Raw genomic sequence first — 27,413 nt, 5'->3', positions numbered from 1 at the left:
TAGCACCATAAGCATAGGACCTGAGTTTCTCTGACATATAAAGTGTTACAGGAAAGCAGTTAGTCATCCAGGAAAGATGTAAATGTAGTTAAGATAAAATCCCATTGTAGGGAAATAAAAGGAAGGACAAGTAAGTTGAATGTGTTGAAGACCACATCCATTGTGTACAGGTGTCCATATGATGTTAGTTCAAGCAGCTGACATCCAATGACCACTTGTCTTGGTAACTGGACAGCTCTCATCTGTCCTCACCCCCCCTTCAGGGAATTTATATGCAAATGCAGGGGACTGTAGACCCATCAATGACTGAGGATATCCTAAGTTGGCTGAAATAACCAAGAAATGTGCCTATCATTTAGGAGATAATTTAGCTTTAATCAAGGCTCAGTGGTTCTTTCAGGGTTTGGGGGACCTCAAGCCATATTAAAAATTGCCATATGTCTGTTGCAATTCTCAGGTTCCTGCTCTTTTTAAAGTTATATCCTATATTCACATGATACTTGGTAAAGCTGTGATGTGAACTTAAATGGTAGTATGGCAATCCACAGGATCAACTTTTGTGTTTGATTAACTGCCATCCAAACCGTGTTCTAGAATTGATAGTTTGTTTAATACAAACATCGAAACATCGTTGTTGTTTTTGTTACCTCTGTGTGCCTTGAGCAAAACAAGTAATGTGGGCTTGACATTCTTTTTCTTTAAGTTGTCCATTCAAAGTCAGAATCAACGAGGCAAGAGACTTTTAATACTCCAGTGATGAGCACCTAAGTACTGGCCTAAGGCAGTACCATAGAGATGGAAAAGAGGAGAGATGAAAAAAAATGATTTTGGAGAAAAAACCTATTAAACAAGGGGATCATTTTAAGTGTGAACGTGCACTGCAGAAGTTGTCCAGGATGGTCTCAAGGTTTCTCTGGCTTGAGTCACCAGGGGCATGGTCTTCACGCCAAGGGAGACTGCAAAAGTAAATCAAGACTGAATGATAGGACATGGAGATGTTAGGAGAGGGAGCCTGTGAGATACACAGACAGAAATTTGATTTATTCCTATATATGTAGATGTGAACTTTAAGGCAACTCTTAAGCCTAAAGATGGAGATTTGGTAATTAGCATTAAACTAGAAACTAAGTCATTGTGACGAGAGATGGATCGCTCTATAAATTTCTGATGTTACCAATTGAGCACTGATTATGACTTTCACTCTTAGTGGGCAAACTTATGTCATATTTCCTTTTTGGTATTATTATTGCTCCCCTGCTCTAATACCAATGATGCATACTTCATTGAACATAGATTATTTATGCTGTTACACCTCGCAAGAATGGGTAATGGATCTTTTTTTTTTTTTTAAGATTTTTTATTTATTTATTTGAGAGAGAGAGTGAGAGAGAGAGAGCACAAGAAGGGGGAGCGGGAGAGGGAGAAGCAGACTCCCTGCTGAGCAGGGACCCCGATGCGGGACTCGATCCCAGGACTCCAGGATCATGACCTGAGCCGAAGGCAGTCGCTGAACCAACTGAGCCACCCAGGCGCCCCTGGGTAATGGATCTTATATGCGTTTCAATAAAAATTATTTTCAACAAATTTATGTAGTTTTAAATTCTCCTTAATCAGAGAGGCAGTGTGATAAAGTGGAAAAGTCAAATAGATGGGTTCAGAAATGAGGTAGATTTGTGATTTCTATTAATTCAGAGCCTTCTTCAATGTCTTATAAAAGGGCGGCAGGATGAGTATTCTTGCATACCTAAAGGACTTGTTGTGAGAAAGAAAGAAAGAATTGATAAGACTCTTTCCAAGATATAACATTTTATAACAGTGAAAGGCAGTGTAATTATTCATAACATGTCAGATCTCTGACATTTGGTATCTTAGTCTGTTCGGGCTGCTCTCACCAAATACCACAGACTGTGACTTACAAACAGCAGGCCTCATTTCTCATAGCCTGGAGGCTGGAAGTCTGAGATCAGGGGGCCAGTGTGGTCAGGTGAGGGCTCCACCCTCATGACTCCCCAAAAGCCCTACCCCCAACACTATCATCCTAGGGGTTAGGATTTCAACATACGGATTTAAGGGCACACAAACATTCAGGCTCTAGCATTTGGGTAACAAGTTTGATTCTGTATACTATAATTTAATATTTAGCAAAATACGTCATTCTGCAAAGACTTCGGGAAAAAAACAAAGCAGGAGGGCTTTGGACATAGGCCAACATGGTCCCAGGTTTGCACTCTATCAAGTATAAATAAAGAGCTGAAAACATACCATTAATTATAGTTTCATGATTAAAACATTTATATCTGGTTTGCTTTGTGATATTATAATAGCTTAAAACATTTTTACTTCTCACTTCAATTCTGATACAACAATGTGTTTGTTCCTCACAAAGTAGTTATCCATAATAATGTTGGGGTTTTTGTTTGGTTTTATTATCAAAGCAATATGGAGTCGAAATCATTAGTCTTGTTAATATAAGTCAGACATTCGCATGCATAATCCTGAGAGCATAGCTTAATATGACCATTCATTTCAACACAGTGGGAGTGAGAGAAATAAAATGCCAGATGGATAAAAAGGCAGTAACAAATTAAATTTACAATAATTTGACAATGGTTTGAAGCAAGAGGGAAGAAAAATGCGTTTTTAACATAGCATATCTCAAAAAGTTATTCGGTTCTTATGGTATGTTAAACCCGTGTTTACGACCAGTGAAATTTAAATTCATCCTCTGTAACAAAATACATTTGTCAATGTATTTATGATGACAAAACTTCTACCAAAATAAAGCACTGCAAGGAACAAGTAGAATGTTAAAATTAACATCTAAACTCAATTAAATATGCAATTCGTGCCAGGAGTAATACTAAATGATTTACACGCGTTATCTCACTTAATGCTAGGGACAACTTTGAGGTTCAGTGTTAATGCTATTCTCCTTTTATTTTATTTTATTTTATTTATTTTTTTAAAGATTTTATTTATTTATTTGACACAGAGAGAGAGATAGTGAGAGCAGGAACACAAGCAGGGGGAGTTGGTGAGGGAGAAGCAGGCTTCCCGCTGAGCAGGGAGCCTGATGCGGGGCTCAATCCCAGGACCCTGGGATCACGACCTGAGCCGAAGGCAAACGCCTAACCATCTGAGCCACCTAGGCGCCCCATTGGTATTCTCATTTTAAAGATGAGGACCGTACAGCTCAGAAAAGTTGATTAACTTGCCCAAAGCCAAACAGCTATTACACAATGATGTCAGGATTCAAATCCCATCTGCAGGACTACAGTCCCCGTTCTCTAAACAGCACTTTTCAAAATCAATAGAAAATTCTTCCTTCCTTCTTTTTAAAAATTGTTTCTTAAATGTAAAGCACTACAGAAGCTTTACAACAGCAGTAGAAACTTAACACTGGATTGTACTAATACTGAAGGCCACAAATCCTTCATTGGTTAGCACCTACCTTTGTGAGCAGAGACAGGTGATGTGATGACCTCAGTATATATTTTGATTTATCGATGTGCCTTTATTTATTGCATTAAACAGTCTTTCACCATATATTTCTTCAGTGTTTGCTATAAAGCAAACATTGTCCTTAACAAATTTATTGAAACTGCCTTTGAATAACACTTGAAAACTCAGAAGAATCCCCTGATAGGTCTAGACACTGATAATTTGGTTTTAGTATCACAGATGAAATATGTCCTTAATAGACAATTCGGCTTGGTATTTAATTATTGTCTCAAAAACGGCTTCATATGAACTATTTTAAAACTAAAATTATTATCTTTGGCAGAAAAATAACAGAATATAATTGGTTTCTGTCTAATAATTCCATACAACATGCTAATTTGTTTAGGTATCTTTGGGGTATGCTTTGTTCCTAATGCCTTCTGGCAGGTCCACCAGGAAACCATGTTGATCTGTATTAGATGTTTCATGGGGAAATTATTGAGGATTTTGACATCTGCTATGATAATTTTCCAGGCTCAAGACTATTCTACTCTGCTCTATGGAAAACTTCAGACATTCAAGCAAGTAGCTATTTTCATATTAGAACAACTCAGATTTACTCTTAAGCAAAATTCTAGTTTTCCCTGCAAGCAACATTCATGCAAATAGTGAGTTTCTACCTTGTGTGATTCTTGAGGAAAAAAAAAAATGAAGAAAAATAAACTAATGCACCTCCATTCAGTTTTAAATTTCCTTTATAGTTTTCTTTAAAAAATAGACTCAAGCTGGTTATAAGAAATACACCTCCTGCCTATGGTGATATAGAAGAGAAAGGGGCATAAAATGACTATATCATGAATTTTCTCAAACACAGTCCATGCATATTCTACCACGTTGACATGCGATACTGATCTTCATGTGGCAAAACTCTTTATACATCTTTGAAGGCATTTGTATATTTGTGCATTTGAAAATAAAACCACAATTTTGAATCCTGGAAGTGTAGACATTGAAAAAATTTCAACTATACCCTGCATATCCTACTAGAAGTAGATGACCCAATTTTATTTGGGGGATTAAAAAAAAGTTTATTTTATGAGAAAACTGGTTGAAAGTACTCTTTAACTAAATTAATGGGAATCACATACAATCGTTTTTCTTGTGGATATAGGAAAACTGTCACTCTTGACCTAATCGGGGGTGATTTGGCCTGAGCACCTGAGCATTTTATTTAGGACTTTGTTATGCTTTGAAGATTGATTCAGAGTTTGTCTCTGAAGAATCTGTTATTATTTTTCTGGACATGATATGGGAGGATTTTTTTCCTTTGTATCACTAAAGATGCAGGACTATATTTGAATATTGACTATTTTTGTGGCATTGATTGAAGGCTTTTTAAGAGATACTAGAAACCACAAACCACGATGCTCATTGGGTAAAAATGACCATCTTCACCAAGTTGATCTATATATTCAACAAAACCACTATCAAAATTTCAAATGGCAATTTTTGAAGAAACTGACAAACAGATCTTTAAATTTATATAGTAATGCAAGAGATCCAGAATAAACAAAACAATCTTGCAAAACAACAACGACAACAAAGTTGGAGGATTTACATGACCCTGTTTCGAAACTACGCAACCCTACAAGTCATCAAGATTGGATGATACTAACCTAAGGATAGCTATATCAAACAATGGAATAGAATTAAGATTCTAGAAATAAACCCTTACATTTATGGTCAACTGATTTTTCACACAGGTGCCACGAAAACGCAACGGGAAAATCTTAGCAATATGGAATAATTGGGGGGCCTTGATAAGATCTCTTCCAGTTGTGTGAGGGGACAAAAATGTGATTGATGTGGCTTCCATGGGAGGAGAGAAATTGTAGCAGCAAATACAAGGGACTATTGAAGGCATGTGTTAAGGTAAAGAAAAACAAACAACTGGAGCCATACTAGAGAAAAAACAGCGTCCAAATAGATACTTTTCTTTTTTGAGATGAGAGAAACATGTTTGTGGAAGGCTCCTTGAGAAAGAGAAAGAGGAGGGAGACAGTCCTCCCCTGGGCAGGAGCGCATGTCCGGTGCTCTGCACCCGCTGCAGAGAAGCGCGCCTTCAGAGCTTGGCAATGGGTGAATGTGGGGTGGACCCCTGGAGGCACCTCCCCCGTTTCTTCCCTCTCTCAGTGCGGTAGCAAGCCGGATCAGAGGTGACTGAGAGTGAGGATGGAGAGGACTTACTGAACGTTGGAGCTCAGAAAGGAAGCGAGACAGGGATGGGTGCAATAGGACCGGGATTGCTCGGAAGGCATTAAGGACCCACCACAGTTTATAAATGATGAAATTACTAGTCCAAATAAAGAATTTATATAATTTCCTCATTTGTTATAGATGAATGACATGTATAATAAAGCATAAAGCATTGGAATAATTGAAATGAGAATATTTCATGCTACCGAACTGTTCTTTTCCTAAAGTTTCCAGAATGGTAGTCAAGGAATTCATGAAGAGAATATAGGCTGTGTATAATAGCATGTTTCTAGATTTTTCTAAGAGGTAGTCATGTTTTCTCTCTGCAAAATTAAACTATTAAACCTGACTACTCCTGGTTGAGAAATAAAGGAAAAAATCAAAATACAAAAGAGGAATAATAGTACTTATAAAAATTAGATTCTGAAATTAAAGGATTTCATGTTTATGTAACTTCCAGATAACTTCTGGTGACTTAATCATGTCAGTTTGAAGCAGTCTTGTTTAGGGAATGATGAATATTTCTTCGGCCACCTGAAAGTCTTCTTCCCAGGATTCAATCTATTCTACCCAAATTGCATTTGACCAAGCCATTATTTTAAATTAAAACATGTGTAGAGCCTCCTTATGGAATATCAGTAAATATAAGTGCCTAGTCTAGGGTTTAAAAGGATTTCCCCCTAAATTTATCCACCCATGTCATTTGTTTTCCTATACCACACAAATATTTCAATACGGCAAACATTCTCTGACGTCATTATCTCATTCTCATATTTAAGCCTAGCAAGAAAATCTTCCCTTCCTTTGGAAAGTTCTGTTATCTAATTCAGGTTTCTTACCTTCTTTCTACCTTCAAAGTTTATATTTAAGAAAAGAAAGAACTTCTTTAGGAAAGTTTTTTCTTTGCCAACACATGAGACTGCGTTCTGCCTGTTACTCCTTTCATCTATAGTCATCATTACTTATCATGTGGAAATTAAAACATATTTATCAACTATTTTCTCTGTGTGCATTTTTCCATTGTATCTCAAGGTTATAAACCTATAAAAGCAGAGTCTAAATCTTGTGGATTTTCAGCCACTGTTCCATGTCACTGTCACCAATGCACGGGCAGCCTTGAGATACATAGCAGTGTAGTTACGTGATTTCTGAATATCAAAGAGATTGTGAACAAAGAGTTTCCACTACCAGCCCAGGAGCATGACCAACTATTATTTTTGCCAATTTACTTTTCAAAATGGTTCACCAAGATTTTAATGGTGACTTCAGTGCCTTAATGGTCTCCTTGTCAAAGTCTGCAAACATCATCTGCTGTTTTCTCCTCATTGTACACCCCCCCCACTTCCTAAGGGTTTTCTAATAAAAAAGAAAAACAGATAATTTACACAATTAATCAAGCAAGTGAATCATTAGAATGACAAATGTTCAAAGTTTGAATTGTAATTTTCAGTCATTGATTCTATTATTTTAAATAATTATGATCAAAAGCTGTGAATTGAACTTATTAAAGAGACTTTATAATTAGAAAACACTTTTACAGATGCCTCAATATCCCAAACCATATTTCTAATCAAATATTAACATTACTCTTTGACATCCCTGGAAATGTAGCTCAAGTTTTTATTACTTTGTGTGATCTGTTATGTTTTTTCTTTTCTTTCTTTCTTTCTTTCTTTCTTTCTTTCTTTCTTTCTTTCTTTCTTTCTTTCTTTCTTTCTTTTTCTTTTTGTGAGATGGGAGAAAGAGAGCAAGCAGGCACGAGCGGGGGGTGGGAGAGGCAGAGGGAAAAGCAGACTTCCCCACTGAGCAGGGGCTCCCCCCCGCCCCATGCAGGACTGGATCCCAGGGCCCTGGGATCATGACCTGAGCAAAGGCAGATGCTTAACTGACTGAGCCACCCAGGCGCCCCTGTTATGTTCATTCTTGATTCTCTATTGTTCCTTGAATAACTGGAAGACGCTGTTACAAAAAAGGAAAATGATCAATCGTATCTTACAGGAAAAATGTATAAAGGTCAGCTAACAACGTATAGAAGAAATATATGGAACACACGAAAGGAAAGTTTGATGTATGCAGGGTTTGAAAAAAAGTCGAATTTAAGTGTGAAAAAGAACTGACACAGAAAAAGGAATTGCAAATACTCTGAGAGGTAGGGTCTGAATTCTATCACTGTCCCATGATTACAGATGAGAGTAACTTTAGAATCACTGAAAGTTTGCCCATTGTCATAACAAAAACAGGCCGTTGGGCTGGAATTTGAACGCTGGTCAGCGTGACTCCAAAATGAATATGCAGCCATTCTGTCAGTTTGCCTGTGATATGCACCAAGTCGCTTTTCCAGGAAAGACACAGTTTTCTGAACAACTTACCAGTTCTGTGTCTTGCAGGAACAAGGTTTGAACTGCCTAACAAGAACAAATGTCACATAAATAATCTTCATCTATATCACCACGAAAAAATTTAATAAGATATGTCTTAAAAAGCCTCAGGTAACAAAAAGATTTAAAAAGGAGAACTATAAAATGTTAGGGAGGAACATGATCCTGATTAGACATTTTCCCCATCCTAAGGCAACAATCCAAAATGGTTGAGACTCATTGAATGAAAATCTCTAGGAAATATAGAATTAAAAATAATTGGTAGCAGGGAAGGATTCCATAAATTTTAGAAATACGGTTACTCTTCACTCCTTATGTGACTACAGTTTCTTCTCAACCACCTACTCATCTATCGGTATCAGACATGTTTTATATTTATTCTAGGCAAACGTAACTTTAAAAATAATGTAAAATCCTTGAGAGACAAGTGTACAAACCAGCTATACAGAATACCAGTGATAAAGGCAGATGGCTACACTTTATTATCTTCAGGAGCAGAGCTTTCTTTCTAATGGCCTCTAAATTTTTCATTCCTTTAACCAAGAGATTCTCATTCCACCTTGATTTTCCCCACATAGGCTTATTTTTCTATAAGGATACTTAAGTAATGAAGAGTCACCTCACATAAAAATACCGGTCGTAGAGCTGTTGCAGGGCTAGTAACTGAGCTGCTAATGACATCAGCTAGAACAGTCTTTATTCTGCCAGTCTCAGTACATTGTAGCTGTGGCTACAGGTCTTGTTTTCCCAGTCAGAACGTGGCTGCAACACGTCCAAACAATATATTCTCTAACAACTCCCCAAAGCCAGAAAAGAGCATATCACTACTCTCGATCCACTATTTTTTTTAAGTAAAATGCTACAGAATCAACCCTAAAATTCAATGGTCAGACATGTTTTTTTCATGTATCATTCATCCAAATTCTGTCACAAGGTCATTCAAATTATCACTGGCAACATGATTTCAATTGCTGTAGTTAGCTTAGACTAATCAAGGTTTACTCCACTGGGCTGAAGCAGGGTCCTAGCCTCTCTACAGCCGGCCTTCTGAAACCAACACTAAATCAGGACTGTCAGGAAGGAAACAAGAGGGGAGGCTGCTGCCGCTTCTTGGCAGATACAAGAAGCACCACTGTCATCCTCTCTCACAGGTAAAATGGCGCCCATCACTTCTCAGTGCAGAAGACCAGTTATCTTTTCACTTTTACAAAAAAAGTAAATCTTTTCACCTGTTTGCATTAGAAAAATAATTTTATGAGTTAGTTATCTGCATAAATAGACTACTGTGCTTACACTTTTAATAATCTATTTTCTTTTTAAAATTTTTAACACTACAGTCCCATGTTCCTGAAACTTAGACACCCATTCCAGTGTGGCTAATGTGATAAGTACTAATAGAAATAGGAAGAGTAATAGTAATAATACCATTGAGTCATCAAATGATGTCACAGTGATAAATACATAGCAAGAACTGTGCTAAGTCCTGCATATTTATTTTCTTTTTTTTTCATGATAACACTATAATGTATGGAAGATTTTACAGAAGATGGTATGACTGAGGCTTAGAAACATTATCAAGTCAGTCGCTCCAGGCCATAGAATTTCTTATCTTGAACGACTCTGTCCTGGTCAATGTTGAAGCTTCATGTGGAAGGCCTTGGACTCTCTTTGTGCCAGCACCCATTCTGCCTACACACACACACACACAGATAGGAAGAAACTTTCGGAGGGGATAGATATGCTAATTACCTTGATTGAGTGATGGTTTCATGGATATATGCATTATCTCCAAACTCATCAAATTAGATGTGTATTGAATATGTTCAGTTTTTTAAATTTCAATTATACTTCCATAAGCTGTGTTTTAAAAAGCTACAGTAGCCAAGACAACATGGTATTGATAAAGGAAACAACAAATGGATCAATAGAGTAGAATATGGAGTCCAGAAATAGATTCACAAATATAAGACAGATCTTGGGGTACCTGGGTGGCTCAGTGGGTTAAGCGACTGACTCCTGATTTCAGTTCAGGTCCTGATCTCATGGGTTGTGAGAGCAAACCCCATTCCCCTGCCACTTGTGGGTCCATGCTCAGCAGGGAGTCTGCTTGAGATTCTCTCCCTTTTATCCCTCCCCCCACTCATGGCTTGCTCACTCTCTCTTTCTCTCTCTCAAATAAATAAAATCTTAAAAAAAATAGACAGATTAGTTTTTGACAAAGGTAGATATATACAATATTTTTAAGTGGAGAAAGAATATAATTCAACAAATTGTATTGAAACATTTGGACATCCATATGCAAAAAAATTTTTAGAAAGGAACTTGACCTAAACCTCACATCATTACACAAAAATTAACTCTAAACAGAGAATATATCTGAATGTAAAATGTGAAATTGTAATTTTTTAGAAGAAAGCATAGGGAAAGATCTTTGTATTCTGGGTTTGGCAAAAAAGTACTGAGACCAGACACTGAAAGCATAATCCATAAAAGAAAAATGATAAATTAGATTTAAAATATAAACACTTTGTGGGTTTTTTTTGTTTGTTTTCTGTGAAAACCACTGACAGAATTTTTCTGTGAAAAACACTAAAAGAATTAAAAGACTCACTACAGACTGAGAGTAAATATTTGGAAATCACATATCTGACAATGGACTTATACCCAAAATATAGAAATAATTTTCAAAACTCAATAGGAAAAAAACAAATCTATTAACAACAAAAAAAGTAAACAAACAATTCACCAAAGGGTATATATGAAAGGCAAAAGAACACCTGAAAGGATGTTTAACATCATTAGCCATTATGGATATGCAAATTACAACCGGGTTGATACACAACCACACACCTATTAGAATGTCTGAACAAGAACACACAGATGATACAAGCCCTCACGAGAACACAGATCTACTATAACTCTCACACATTGTTGATGGAAGTGCAAATGCTTACAACCTGGAAAATAATTTGTCAGTTCTTTTTTTTTTTTTTTTTTTAAAGATTTTATTTATTTATTTGACAGAGAGAGACACAGCGAGAGAGGGAACACAAGCAGGGGGAGTGGGAGAGGGAGAGGGAGAAGCAGGCTTCCCGCTGAGCAGGGAGCCCGATGCGGGGCTCGATCCCAGGACCCTGGGACCATGACCTGAGCCGAAGGCAGACGCTTAACGACTGAGCCACCCAGGCGCCCCTAATTTGTCAGTTCTTATGAAGTTAAAAATGTACTAAATATATTAACCAAAATTCCCACTCCTGAGTTTTTGGTCCAAAGAAATAAAAATTATGTTCACACCAATACTTATCTTTTATAGAGTTCTGTTCATAACTGTCAAACTGGAAACAACTTGGGATTTTTTTTTTTTTTTTTGAACTAGGCTTCATGCCCAGCATGGAGCCCAACGTGGGGCTTGACCTCACGACCCTAACATCAAGACCTAAGCTGAGATCAACGGACTGCACCACCCAGGTGCCCCGACTTGGATGTATTTCGGTGAGTGAACTGATACATAAACAATGGTACAGCTATACGGTGGATGACTATTCAAAAATGGAAAAGACTGTTGGGATACAGAACTTGGCGGGATCACTAAGATAATATTCTGTGGGAAAGAAGCCACCTTCAAATGTGTATCCATGTATAATTCCATTAGTATGATACACTCAAAGAGACAAAACTATAATTATGAAGTACATCTCTGGTTGGCTGGGCTTGGGGGAGGCTGGAGTGTGTGTAAAATTTAGGGAATGGATGGCAGACTTGTAATCCAACCAAAGCCTGGGTTTAAATAGACATATTCCTATTATCATACATCATTCACTTAATCCTGCTAACACGGGCATAGCAGGAAAGTACCAGACACATTGGAAAATGTTGATATGGGAGTCTTATTAAGATAAAGATAGAGACGTAAGGAACTGCTTTGTGGAATGTACAATTAAAGGACAGGCAGAAACTAGCACAAATTTTGGTGTTCTACATGGAAGAAATTTTACATCCACATAGGCTGCTCAACCTTTAAATGTCGACATCTTAGATGACATGTTGTTGTCTTGCTTATTTAGAGAATCTCAGAGTGCTTGCTAATACATAAAGATAATATTTTGTGAAAATCAACCAGCTTGGCTAAGTTAAATTTTTATGGCCCTAGATATTTGAAAATGAGCTTAAAAGTTAAATAATGTACACAATGTAGTGCTTGGAAAAGTAAACAAGAGGGTATGAGACAGAGAGGACCATGTCTTTGGTAAGAAAATATTCTAAGCATGTTTTGCAAAATGACTTTAATTCACTTTCAAATTATCTTTGAGGTAATTTTTTTTAAGAATATTTCTGTAAGTAAGTTGAATTCTATGCCTTTACCAGATAAGCTATCCTATTGTGAAAAAAGATATCTCAATCATTTACTAAAATGAAAGATAAGTATTTGAATAACAATTTTAAAGAAATAATGTCGTTATTACTGATTTGACTTAGGTCATATCTTCAAGTTTGGAGGGAATATTTTATTTTAGTGGCAGCTTTAGCCATGTTGGGAAAATAGGAGAGACTTTAAATTGTTTAAATTGAAAAATGAAGAGCTTTTTGCAAATGCAGCCATGTTTGTTTCTTTTCATAGAAAGACATAGTTGTTTGTGAGTATAGTAGAAAAGCACAGATACTCGAGAATTGCGGTATGGTGTTTAAAAAAACCCAGCTCTTCTGTGAAAATATAAGTCTATGCAGCACTGAAAAAGCAGAAGAAAATGAAGTTTATGTAAGGGTGGGGCGAGGGTGGGGTGAGAGTAAAACAGAAGGAACCCCGGCTGTTGGGAATCTATTTTATTAAGTGGCTTTTGTTTCTCTCTCTTTCCCGGGAATATTTTATTACCTTTTCACTGCCTAATCATAAAAGCATATTCTTAGAAGAACTGCATTGGCTTTGTTTCAAAAGTAAAAGATACATTTATATTTTTACTGGTAATCACTGCTTTTTAGTACCGTCGGATCCTTAAGATGAACGTACCCACCTAAAGAAATACAGTCCCTGCACATAATGCAAATACTATATATACACATTTACTTAAATGTGATGACCTGGATGCCTTCACATTGATATTTTTAGCACTTTTAAACCATGTATGCACTCTATTCACCCAAAGATTTTCTTGTGGGATAACCGAAGTATATGATGACGTGATATTAAAAGTAATGTTTATTGAGCACTTACTTGGTATCTCATACTTTTATCAGCCCTTCATATGCCTTTAATCCTTATAATAACAGGCTTATTAGTTAACTACCCTCATTAAACATGTTTCTGCAGAGAAGGGCAGTAAGACTCTGAGAAATCAACTCATGGTGAAGTGACTAACGAATGGGAAAGGCAGCACTGCATCCCAGTCGTCTGTCCAGGTTCTGTCTACAGCTGGGTCTCACACAGCCACAGCCAGGAAAACAGAGGCTCAGAGAGTCCAGACCATTCAAAAGAACTAGAGTTACAGTTCTGAAAAGCTAACAGCTTCACAGTAGAGGTAAACCAGTATTAAAGAAGAAAGTGCCAAAATAAAATTTATCACTATTCTTCTTTATTAATCACGATTAATAGTGTAGAGTAGAAGCATAAAAAGCTGATAATGTTGACTTTATCAGTATGTATTACCCTAAGGGAAAGTTTATAATACAATCTTTTTGTGAGTGTGTGTGATATCTTAAACTGTAGTTACGAAAAAGAGGGGAATTAAGTAGAATATCTGATAAGCGTGATAATAAACTGGTAAGTTTGTAATAAACAAACTGATTATTTGCACTCGGGATAAGTCGTAAGTTTTAATTCACTCTTGCTCAAGGAATAGAAATTGTGCATTGTGTGGCGTTCACTTCTTTAGCTTAATTGAGCAATCTCTGAACAATGGGTCACTGTTATGTGACTTGTCCCTGATTTTGACTTCTCTTTTAAGTCCCCATCAGGTAGCTTCACAACCATTAGATGCAAGTTGTGTGAGAAAACACAATTAATATGAAATAATTGGACAGCCATTTGAAGTAGTAGTACTAAGCATTAACACTTATATTACAATTACTATGTTTTAGAAAAAATATTGTATTTACATATTTTAGCTTATTTCATATATGTCTTCTAGACAAGAATTTTAGTATGAATTTGGCCATATAGGATTTTTGAAGGACTCTGTTTAAGGGATCTAAAGACATACCCACTATTAAATTCCTAAAATAATTCTTTTTTATCAAATCCTCCTCACACTCACTATTGGTCTACCTGCCTTCTCATCCCACAACCCCCTTGTTTCTGAGTACCTGGCCCTTTGTTAGGAATGGAGTAGAAGAATTGGTAAGCCAGCAGAACTTCTGAAATTAGAACACTCAGAGTCTAGTTGGGAAGAAAGCCTTGCAAAAATAATCGAAATGCAATTCATTCAACGAATCTGTAGGTACTATTATTTTTCAGGCAGTCTTGCAGGTGTGATACACATAGATTGAAAGTGACTGATGATTTCTCTGCCCTCATGGAACTAACATCTTGGAGAAGGGGCTATAAAGTAAAAGAATAGGCAAATTAAAGATACAAATCATGTCAGGCCGTGATAAATCCTACAAGTAAATTAACACAGAGTCATATAGTGCCTAGGAGAGGGCTCCATTTCTGTTACTTAGAGTGGAACTATCCCTAATCAATATAGACTCCTGCATCCATCACGAAATTAATGTTGCATTATCAAGGTCACCTGAAAATACAAAGGTAATTGAGCACCATCGCCTCTTCCCATAAGAATAGGCACTGCCAATGTTTGGCACTAGGATTCCTTTTATTTATTTATTCATTCAATCATTCATTCATTTAAGGGGGCAGGGTACGTACAGAGGGAGAGAGAATCAAGCAGCCTCCATGCACAGCATGGAGTCCAGTGTGGGGCTGAATCTCACAACCTTGAGATCATGACCTGAGCCAAAATCAAGACTTGGATGCTTAACTGACTGAGCCACCCAGGTACCCTGGGATTCCTCTTATTTTTAAAAAAGATTTCTTTATGTGGATTGTGAATACAAATATATATATATATATATATATATATATATATATATATATATATATTACAATGACTGCTTACAGTTCCCTAATACTCATTTTCCCATTCCATTTCATAACAGAATTCTGATTTTGAGCTGGGTATGTGGTGCCCAAGAGGAAGATAATATTTACCAGTTTTCCTTTTAGTTAAGTGTGGACATGCCTCTAAATTCTGGCCAAGGGGCTTTCAAGAATAATATCCTGTAGTTTCAAGAATAATATCCTGTAAGTCATAAAGTCATTCCACATGTAAAGGCATGTGCATTTCTGTTTCTTTACTCTTTCTTTACTTTCTGTTGGATAACATGCAGATGTAATGGCTGGATCTAGAGCAGCCATCCTGGGCCATGAGGTGACATTGCAAAAGGAGGATTGCACAGAGATGAATAAAGTGGAGAGGTTGAGTCATTGACACCAGGTGGTGCCATCCCAGCATTGGATCACCTAACTCTGAAATTCTTTGTAAGAGAGAAATAAGCTTCTATTCTTATATAAAGTATTTCTGTTTTATTTTTGTTTTCTTTTATTTGCAGCTAATCCTAAACCAAATAATGCATGATTTTATCATCATTTCTTAAAGATAAAGCCTACAGCATATCTTTCCATTTATTTCATATACTGATGTTTTAATCCATTGTATGTAAATGGTATACATTAACTCTCTAAATTATATCATTATTAATTTATATATAGATTCTTCTGGCCAAGGATTAATAAACCTTCTACAGAGTAGGCATTCTTCTAGACTCTACTGATAATTGGTAGATATAAAGAAAGAGGTAGGGGTGCCTGGGTGGCTCAGTTGGTGAAGCCTCTGCCTTCGGCTCAGGTCATGATCCCTGGGTTCTGGGATCCAGCCCGGAGTAGGGCTCCCTGCTCAGCGGGGAGTCTGCTTCTCCCTCTCCCTCTGCCCCGCCCTCTCTCTCTCTCAAATAAATAAAACCTTAAAAAAAAAAAAAAAAAAGAAAGCAGTAGCTTATGCTCTGTACAATAGCGTTTATTGGGTTCTTTCTATATTCCTTATATTCCTTACACTTTACCTACATTATCCTTATAGAAAGAAAAACTCTGTAAGATTTTATTTTCCCCATTTGTTCAATGAAAAAACTGGAGGCCTAAGATTCTAAGTAAATCAGCTAAGAATTTTAACTTATGTCTCTTTGAAATGGATATTGTATGCTATTAATTACAAGTGTTCTTCTAAGAGACAAGACAGAAGAATAAATAACTCTAGTCTCTAGTCGAAGGGGTAGATCAGTATGTGCTACAAAAAAAGCACCAAGTGCTATGGGAATTCAAAAATGTGAAAGATCTACCCCCAAGAAACAACTATTGACTTCTAACCATTCTCTAATTAGTTTTTCTCCTTGAACTAGTTCAACTGATATCTCATACACAAAGCACTTTTAGATATTTTGGTCTTGCTGTATAATCAATTCTTTTACAAAAATTTCTTTTTTGACAGAATGTTTCCTGTTCTTAAAAAAAGACATTTTTAATGTTTGAATTGACTGATACATATTTTCATTCTTAATGCTTCTAATGTATCAGAGGTTGGTATCTAGAAATATGGATACAATATACACGATACATTCCTTAGCTTATTGTCAGTATATTGCTAAATCATACTGCTGCTTTCAAGGCTCTCTAAATTTCATTAAATCACGAAATTCTCTACATAATTAATAATATTAGATTGAATGGTTTGTAGTCAAGCAATTTCCTCTTCTCATTCTAGAGAAAGAACATTTATCATTGTTCCTTAAGAGTGGGACTGCTATTTGGGCAAGAGCATAAGTGTCTTTCCTATTAGCAGTGGTGTGTAATACATTTGCTTGACTATAGAAAACAAGAAACAGCAGTTTTAATTTATATCGTGCTTAACAGGCCTAAACCTAGCAAAAAAAAAAAGTAAATCGTTTACTCTTTTGGAAGTTCATTAACTCTCTCATGACAATAACTTAGGATAGGAAAGATCTCTTCATATGTATGCTGGCCCCAAAACAGTTTCTATTTTTCTGGACACTTTGGAAACATTTCAACATGTGAATTGTGTTTATTCTTCAGTTGTCTCACTTCTTTTAGAAGAGATTCATGTTCTTTGGCTTGACTAGTTTTGGAAAATCAATTTAAATTTGTAGCCTGAACTACCAATTGAAAGAGATTTGGCTTACTCATAGTAGATATAGTAACTCTCTGATGATACTAAAATTAAAATTATTTACTTTGACATCCAGCATCAAAGAAAACTATCAGTAAAGTCCATCTCAGTAGGAGAGGCAATGAGCTCTGAAACAACAGAATTGGTGTAATGACCTTTTAAATTTACAAAGCTGTAGATTATTCGAGAACATGAATTCTACCCAGAAGCAAACACTATTAACATTTTAATGCATGTTCTCACAAGCTGATTTCAATGTGCTTTTATAGTGTTTACATTATATTAATTGTTTAAAACTACTAGCTCAATTTGTGGCCCCTGCAGAGTCCATAATGAAAACATTGATATTCCTTCTTGCCAAATGAGATTGGTAGAGGAAAATTGCCCATGTAATGCAGATATCAACTCTGCATTCACAGAACTGGATTCAATTGGTATGAAACCTAATTAGGTATCTTCGAACATTCCAAAATTTCCTCAAATGGCTATGAATTCCTGCAGAACATTTCCATATGCCTTTCTGCTTCCATATGTCTGGATCCTTAATGTTATCTCTGTTTTGAAATCTTGTTCCCTTCAGGTCTTACTTTCTGTCCCCAAGGACTTACCAAGTTAGGTATCAAACAAATGTAAGCACAACAGAACTTCATCACCTATTAATATTATAACATTTCCCAAATTGCTTCATTTAATCTCTGCATTATATTTCATTAATCAATTAACAGTTAGGTTTTACTGATCATGTGCAGTACATTCTGGGATTACTGGTAAGGGTGTTACTAAGATATTTAAGTAATCATTTTATGTTTTAAGATTTGGGGAGTTACTATTTGGAGGCAAATACCATCTATTGCTACCTAAAGACAAGTTCAAAATGAGAGGAAGCTACCAATACAAACAACACAGTTCCCCCAGTCCAGCTTGTGGTCTGCTTCTGTTCTCCATTCCGTATTATAGCAGTTGCACCAGTACTTGGTTATATCACCCCTTGGGTGATATTCTCAGTGTGGCAGTGCATTCAGTCAGGGATAAAAAAATAACTTGAGATAGAAATTTGGACTTGGATGCTGTATAACAACAAGCTCACTATCCCTCTGACTGTTCCCCATCCTTCCACTTCTGAGGGACCCCAATGTACCTCTGCTTCCTACGACTTTATCCCTCCAATGCAAGGGTTCTCCATTAATGTATGGTCTCCGACAGTGTCTGTGGCCATGATGGAAACTACCACTCAGAAGTCCTTCAAAAGAACCAGCTGCCAGGAGCATGGTTGACGGACAAATGCTGCCCCTTTGGACCCACCCCTGAATTTCCATGAAAGCTGCTCCTAGACTATATGGAAGCATGGAGAAGTTACTAGTGCAAGCTCATCCCTGGGCACTGGGGGCTCTTCAAATGTGCAACCTTGGTTCAGGTCATTCCCACAAGTGTGATCAACACTTCTCAGAACTGCTACATGATCTGCGATTCTATGTACACAACCCCTTCTTTTTCCTCTCTGTTATGCACTGCTGTCTGAAAATACTGCGTGTCCAAACCTGTGCGATCCATCTACTCATGTCTTGGGATCTGCTTCTTAGACATAACCATGTGAATCTCCTCCAGCAGATCCAACTCAGAGCATTTAACTTTGTACATGGCAGCAAGATTCCTCCAAGTGAGCACCTGGAAAAACAAGGTGAAAACTGCATTGTCCTTGATAAATTAGTCTCAGAAGTTTTGTGACATCATTTCTACCCTGACCCATGGGTTGAATCAGTCACAAGCTCACCCAAATTCACCTGAGAAGTCCCAAAGAATTTGTAGTTCCAAAAGATTAACTACTACAATTGTTTTCTTCTTTTTCTGAACAATTTTTAAATGCTCTTTACTTTTGTCTCTAAATCATAATTTATTTTTTAATTACTATGTTCAATTAGCCAACATATAGTACATCATTAGTCTAAACCATAATTTAAATAATAGTCATTTAAAACATTTTACATTTTTATACTTTTGACATGAATTTTTACTTATTTCACATGTAGTCAGAAAACACAAATTATAGAATAAGTTTAGTAAAAATTTAGAAGTAGATCTACAGGTAAATACACCATCAATTTTCAAATGTTTCAGGGGAACTTGAAGTTGTATATTTTGTTTTCTTTAGCTCTTGTTGATTGGTTAATGTAGTCTATAGCATTTTAATAATTTAAGCCTTTTTTGCCAGGCTTGCATTTCTTTTATTTTATGTGATACTCATTGAGACATTCTATGTAAAATGTCCATACTAGAATTACATTTCTAATATTACAATTTAATGCCATGGAATTTGGCCTATGAACATTTGTATTTTAACATGTCTAAATACTTTAACTTTTATCAATATAATAATATGTTTAAATTATTATTTCTTAAATTCTATAGTTTGAAATTAATATTGCGATTTAAATTTTCCTTTGTTCTGAGTTTGCCAATCAGTTAACAAACTTGGGATATATCTGATGAGCAGAGAACAGCTTGACAAAGAAGAGATGGAATTTAGAGGGATGTTCCCAGGCAGCTAACAGTTTTAGCAAATAAGAGAATTCGGGCAGGTGAGTGAGGAACTTAAAAGACTATAGATTTAACAGGGTCCTGCTGGGTGCAGTGGTAAAATAATGTGCAAACCAGCGAGGGCCAGGATGTAGGTGGTCAGACAGAACACAGAAGGTAGAAACACAAGGAGAACGGGGTTGGAAGACGCTGATTATTAGAACTGGAAATGCTAGGACTAGGGAAGGATATTCTGTTCCTGTTGACAACTGAGGATGTGCCTATCCACGAACTTCGATAAGAGCCTACTACCAGTGTTGGCATGACCCGGTTGCTTGTGACAAGAAAGCATTACCTGGGAAAGATAAGACCGGAAACCCATACATAACTTTATTGTTTGCCTCAGGAAATTCCTACCTATCCATTTGTCAAAGACGATGTAGTCCGCTGACTTGGCCAAACAGTTCTCTTTCCAAGACCATTTTCAAGACCCTCCCTTGGCAGTTTCCACAAATCCTCAATTGTATATTATAAATTCTAATTAGTTCCCCGCCTGGATAGAAATGCCTTAAGCCACTCTTTCTTCCCACCTGCTGCACTGCTAAACCTGTCAAGGTGGTATTCTCACTAATAGCAACATGTTCTAAGACATTCAGCTTTGATGTATTAACAGTTTTCCAAGTCATGTCTTGGTGAATTCAACAATCTAGTGATGTCACCAGAGTCTACTAAAGATCCCTGGCTACCAGGATCCAAGATTGGAAACTGGTAAAGTGTGCACTCCACCCAGGTCCCTATAGCTTCTGTGAGGGAGCTCTCTGAAGGCGAGATGAGCTGGTCATCAGATCTGAGCATCAATCTCTCTTCATTGATCTGTGAACTACTAAATTTAGTTTGTCTCCAGGAAAATAAAAGCTCTTTGGGGAATCCTTTCATTATCAGATCAGATTTGAAAGCTTTATCCTCGGTGGAAATCTCTTTGCATCTATTATTTATTTATTTATTTATTTATAGCCGGGGAGGAGCAGACGGAGAGGGAGAGAGAGAGAATCTTAAGCAGTCTCCATGCCCGGCAGAGAGCCTGAGGCAGGGTTCGATCACATGACCCTGAGATCAGGACCTGAGCTGAAATCAAGAGTTGGTTGCTGAACCGAGTGAGCCACCCAGTCCCCTATTTGCATCGACTGATGCTTATTATGATTTGGAAACCTATGAAAGGATTTTCATTTAGAAGAGGATGGGACATAGGAATTGATCATTCTGTGCCTTGATTTTGCCCCAGGAAGCTCAGAAGATTTCTCCTCTGACTGGGCATCCTTTTCCCAAATTGTACTTCAGGCCAATCATCAAATTTCATGCAAGCTTTTTTAATATTGTTGTATTTTGTTCAAAAGAGTCTGGGAGAGCTCTCCTTCTTAACCTTCCTTGTTTTCTGACAAACACAGACATTAGACTAAGGACTTAAGACACAAGGTGGAGAAGGAAAACTCCACTGACTTGCCACACTGAGCTTTTCTGTCTGAACCAAAGTTCACACCTTCTCTGCTGAACCCTTGCTCCTTGCATATATTTTGACAGTCTGTCACTTTGGGTCACTTTCAATACAAACAAAATTGTTCATTTCAGAGGATCCTTAGAATAGAAAGTAAAATTTCAAATACTGAGTGGTTTGCAAAGCCAAAATCCTCTAATTCTAGATTCTCCCTTAAAATTAAATTCCCTTAAGGATCTGACAAGACCTAATGTGGATTATAAACTCGGTCCCATTCTGAGCTGAGAAACATTGTCAAATACCTTATGAATTCTGTACAAGATAGACTAAAACTTATATCATAATTTAAAATAACTCTAGGGATGCCTGGGTGGTTTAGTCAGTTAAGCAGCAGACTCTTGATTTTAGCTCAGGTCATGATCTCAGGGTTGTGAGATTGAACCCCACATTGGCTCCTCGTTGGGAGTGGAGACTGCTTAAGATTCTCTCTCTCCCTCTCCCTCTGTACCCCCACCTCTCCCTCTCTCAAAAAAGATGATAGATAGGTAGATAGATAGATAGATAGATAGATAGATAGATAGATAGATGATAGATAAAATAACTCTAGCAACATATATACTTCAGGGCTTAAAATCCATACCAGTTTATTCGTATGTCGGTAGAAACCTCTAATACAACAAACAGACAAATTGGATGAAACACGCAGAGAAGGAACTTCCATGAGAAGGTGATGATTAGTTTTTAAGAGAAGAGAATTGTTAATGTAATTAATTCATTTGTTTATTTATATGTCTTTTAAACATTATATTTGTTGCCTTAGGAATGTTACTTAAATTTTCTGGAAATCAGTTTCCTCATCTGTAAAATGTGTGTACCTTATTATGGTGTGGTGAGCATTAAATATTGATGAATGTAAATTCCCTACAAGCAGTGTCCCAGGAGTAGTAAAATCCTCAATAAATATTCACCATGCCTTCTACTACTACTATCTCCTCTATGAAATCTTCATTAAAGATGAATTTTTCCATGACAATTATAGGGAGCAGATTATTTTTGCTTAACTCCAAAGAAGGTGCATGTTTTCTTCTTTGTGGATGGAGGGTAAAAATAGTGACCACTTGCATTATTTGCTCCTACACACAGCTGCCATATTTGCCTATTGATAGTAGTTTTCTGATGATAAAAACAGTCCCTGCTCAACCCTTGCAAAAACTCTTCGTTGCCTACAGAATAAAGTTCATGCAACTGAGCCTGGAATTTAAATTAATCCAGGACCTGAGTTCAACTTTCCTTCTTCTATAACACTCGACTTTGTGCATCACGAATCAAGTGATGATGAACTACTCACTTCCTATGGTGTCTGACTTGTCTGTTTGTGTACATGATAATTCAGTAGGTGTTACTGCCTATCTTCTTAAATTTAGAATCTCCACAAAACCTATCAGTGATTTAAATATAAAAGGCAGATAATCAATTTGTATTGGATCTTTAAGTACATCTACCAACAAAGATGCAATATAATCAGAAAGATTAAATTAGGGGTAGATTGACTTGCTCAGAGCAGCCCTAACTAAGGGGGTAGAATAGAACTTGAAAACTAAAAACAACCAGTGACGAAACAACCAAGGAAATCTTTTCAGGCTAAATGTGAATGGATAATGTATATATTTAATCATATCAAAATAAAAACATTCCCCTACCCACAAGGTTAGCTAGAAGTTATAAGTATAGGAAAGTCACCAATATCGTACCCCAGCATCTTCTTATAGAAAAATCATAAAAAGGCAAAGGTGAGAGTCAGAAAGAGTATACGTCAGGATTTATTCCACTTATTTTAGGTAGATTTCTTTCTATCTTTAGACTACATTGTATGTATACCAGGGTTAAGTAAACAGATATGAGTGGGACAATTGAGTAGAATAATTAAAATAAAGGCAAAAACTAAAGAAGAAGAGAATAAGGATAGAAAATTGTTATATGATCAGATTCTAGAAATGAAATCTGCTGGGCATATTGGTCCTTTATTAAGCCCTTAAAGCTACTAGAGATTTATAAATAGTTTCTGTCTGTAAAATTTGCACAGAATTTCCTATTCTTTTTAAACCAACACTTGCACTCAAACCACAGAATGCAATTTCAGTAAGTGCTGAACTTCATTATTTTGAGATCACTTGAGAGCCTTTATGATTTCCTGGACCTGTCCCGTCATGCAATGCCTCACTATCTGCTGTTCTTAGAAAGTATACTTTTCACAAATTCACACCTGATTTTTAGGTTCAATCACTGAACAAGCTACCCACCTACTTTTATACCTTCCGTTTCCCTCTCCTGAAAGAAATCTGTTTACTGCATTAGCAAAATCTGCAGAAAGGGACAAGCCACAGAGCCTGCTTCACGCTAATCTACACCCACCGGGGGTGTGCCTCGGTGAGAAAAAGCTGAAGACAGTGGGGTCGCTAAGTACTTCTAATTTCACATGTGTGCTAATAATGCAGGTTAACCAAGCCCCCCTGAATAAAATATATCTGCCTAACAAGTAAAGTCTCAAAACCGCTTAGGTGCATGTGGCAAAGTGGTCATTAAAACTAAAACATTATTTCCAATAACAATTAAAAAGATTGATTCACATAAAGATTCACATTCGAAAACGTGGAGCAACTTTACAAAGTCTGATAAGGTTTCTTCAATAAAATGGGCATCTCTGCGAGCTGGTGATTTGTATTCATTTCTCCTAATGAACAATAATTACACGGAGAATTACACGGACAATCTCTTTTTATCAGCTTGCTGGTCTCCATCTTAGTTTTTGTTTACTCTCCAATAGTTCTGATATCTTTAAAAATGTGTCTCTGACTGAGTAATCATTTACATACGTTCTTGCTCCAAACAAAAGGCATTTTAGTTAATCTATTCATTCATTAATCAATTCATTAGATATTGAATGCCTACTATGTGCTGACACTCAGCCAGATGCTGATAATCACAGAGAAAAAAATGAAGTCTTGCCTTTTTGTTGCACATATTCTAACGGAAAACCAAGAGTACAATTATGGAGAATCACAATGTAGTACATGGAGTACTATGAGAACTGGAACCAAAGGAGTTTCAATTTATTCTTACCAAGTTCCTCCTGTGTAGGTACATCATAGCGTTCTTTAAAAGTCCAACGTTTTGATAGTGAGTATGGAAATTGTTAACATCCCTTTTAAAATGTGAGAAGGTAATATCATTTTGAGTTTCCTCCAGCATAAAATAATGGGGCGATTAGGACCAAAAAATGTCAAAGTAACTCTAACAAGTAACTCTCACAGTGACTTTTTAAAATGCTTAAATACAAATAGAAGAAATATATTTAGATAGTGTAATTTCTTAATATGCCTAATGAAATGTTTTACCCTTCTTTTTCATTTTTGTAAGCAGTCCTTTATCTTTGAGTAAGTTGACTTGCATTATTCAGTTGTTAACCATAGACTGTTAACCTTTGGTTACCGGAAAAGAAATATGACTTTGATTTTTTAAAGTTAATTTCAAGTCATTCTATTTGACAAGAAACGAGAAATAATGGCAGGTGTCTGTAGGCTACTTACCCACATACAGGAGGTTTGCCTTTCTTGTTCTATAAAATCGTGTTGTTGGTGGTGGTGTTTTGTGGGGAAGGGAGTATAACTCCAAGTTAAAAAGAGAGCATATGTGGTAGCTTTAATTTAATCAGATTGATTTTTATTATCTGTTCAGAAATTCTTGCCACAGAACTTAAAAGAATTTATTAATAGATTATAGTAGTAGCATGAATGACAGAAATTCTATATATTATATAAAGTTTAATCAATATCAGATTTTGATCCACTGAAGCTACAACTAAGAACATTTGCAGACCACCTTATATTTCTCCTAACATACTTCTTGCTTTCTTTTTTTAATATATTTCTTAATAAAGTAATTAGTGATATAGTTGCATTAAGTCACATCCAAGCCTTACCTAAAATTTCTTCTCTCTATAGACGATTGTTCTGAGAAGCTTGAACTTATAATATTTCAAAAGAAAATTGGCATAAATTTAAATGGCATACCTAATAAGGTAAAGCATGAAATCATGTCTAGAATGTCAATAAATGTAAGCCTTTTGAAGGTAGAGGAGTAGGAAGTTCAGGAAAGTTTTTTCATTCTATTTGGGCATTTAATCACTATATGCTATCAAGGTGTGTCATCAAGAACACTTCAAATTTAAGCTAAACACTATCAAAATCCAGCTGATTGTGGTTGCCAAGATAGAATCTGGCTGGCAATCAGAATGTGAGCTTTCGTGGACTAACTTAGCAACTTCATGTCTTGAAATAACTGTAGTGGGAAATGTGATTTATTGTTTGACCTAATAGCAAACAGTGGTCTTCTTATATAACATCACCAGCAGCAATAATGCCTAGCAATGGAGAGCTTAGAAAGATCAGGAGTGTTCTCCACATTATGCATTTAATTTATTTAATCCTCACAGAGAGTCTGGGATAAATATCTTTTTTTTTTTTTTTTTTTCATTTCACAACTGATAAAACAGAATAAAATAGGGGTAATTTGGCCAACAGCACACAGTAAGCTGTGGAGCTGGAATTCAGACCTTAGCAGCCAGGCTTCAAGCCTTGCTCTCCACCACTGTGCAACTTTAAATTAAATTTATTACATATGGGTTCTCTCTCCTTCCTTTCCCCCACCCTCTTTGAAGTATATAGATATTTCCATTTATCATTCTCTCTTAATCCAGACACTATGCAACTATGCAAGTTGGTCACAGGTATTCTAAAACACAGTATATAAAAATGCATTAAAAAATACATGTTGGAAGTAAGCTGGTGGAATATTGTAATTTTCTACTTTAAAACATAAAGTCAGAGTATGGAAATATATTTTGACATTTAAAAATCTATTTTAAAATATCAGAATCAGAAAAATAAACCCTTAAAAAAAAGCATCAGAAGAGATAAAGCGAGTCTCTTTATTATAAAAACATGAGCCAGTTCCAGTCTCAAACCCTAGGCCTATAGTGAGAACAACATAGAATTTGGGGGGAAGATAATGTCATTTCTATTTTCTGGTTCACAGACTGGTTCCTCAGCTAAGTGTAAATAGTTGTTAGGTATTTCTGTGGACTTTTATTTCAGTTATTACATTTAAAAAGTATTTGACAGTTGTATTTGGTTGATTTCTAAACTTCCTGCTTATCTCTTGTTTACATATTTAAATTATGGACACAGCTTTCAAAAGTGTACAAACTGTACAAATTCACAGAAAAGGGAAATTTACTAAGAGTTCAGCCTGGATTTCTATTTAAAATAAAAGTGATCAAAATACATGTGTTAGCTGTCAGGGGCCTCTTTGGCTTATTAGATACTTCTACTTCATCAGCCTTTTACTGTTCTATTATGATATCCATCTTACATATTATTCTATTTCATAAAAATATAGAAATAATCAAAACTATGTAATTATGACCTATCATGATCTTTTCCCAACCTCCCAGTTTTTCATTCCTAGTAATGGACCCTTGGTATTTTTCCTATCTAGCCTGTGTGTTAAATTCCCACTGGGTGGCAAGAGTCATTATTATTGGAATAGTCTCAGGATGTTACTAATCTAGTCTAATGTCCCAGCTTTGAACATAATAGTCTTGAGGTTCAGCATAACTTACCCCTGGAACATTTATGTGTGCATTTAACTGCCTGTAACAGAAGCTTGACCCACTGAGCTTTTCTAAACATCGGTTTTCCAAAACAAACAAGCAAACAAAAACCACTGGTTTTCCAAAATAAAGAACTTAGAAGGTGATTTTTCACGGATGATAAACTGTCACCTCCTCCGCGTCATTACTGACTTAGGCTCCTTCTGTCATTTTATTTTGTTGTTCTCAGCATATGGGTTTCCTCACCATGTTGACCCTGCAAGGTATTTGCAATGTCCCCAGCTCCCTGTGCACGCCACAGGCAAATAGAGATATGGGAGAAAGAGGAGGCAGTAGGAAAAGAAAATATAAAGGAAAATTTGTCTGATATTACTTTCTTCTTTATGCAACAAATCTCTATATAAAGAATGATTCCTTTTGTTTCCATGTTA

This window comes from Phoca vitulina, unplaced genomic scaffold (assembly GCF_004348235.1).
Source record: "Phoca vitulina isolate PV1807 unplaced genomic scaffold, GSC_HSeal_1.0 scaffold27, whole genome shotgun sequence".
NCBI lineage: Eukaryota > Metazoa > Chordata > Mammalia > Carnivora > Phocidae > Phoca > Phoca vitulina.
Note: the sequence above shows the minus strand (reverse complement) of the source record.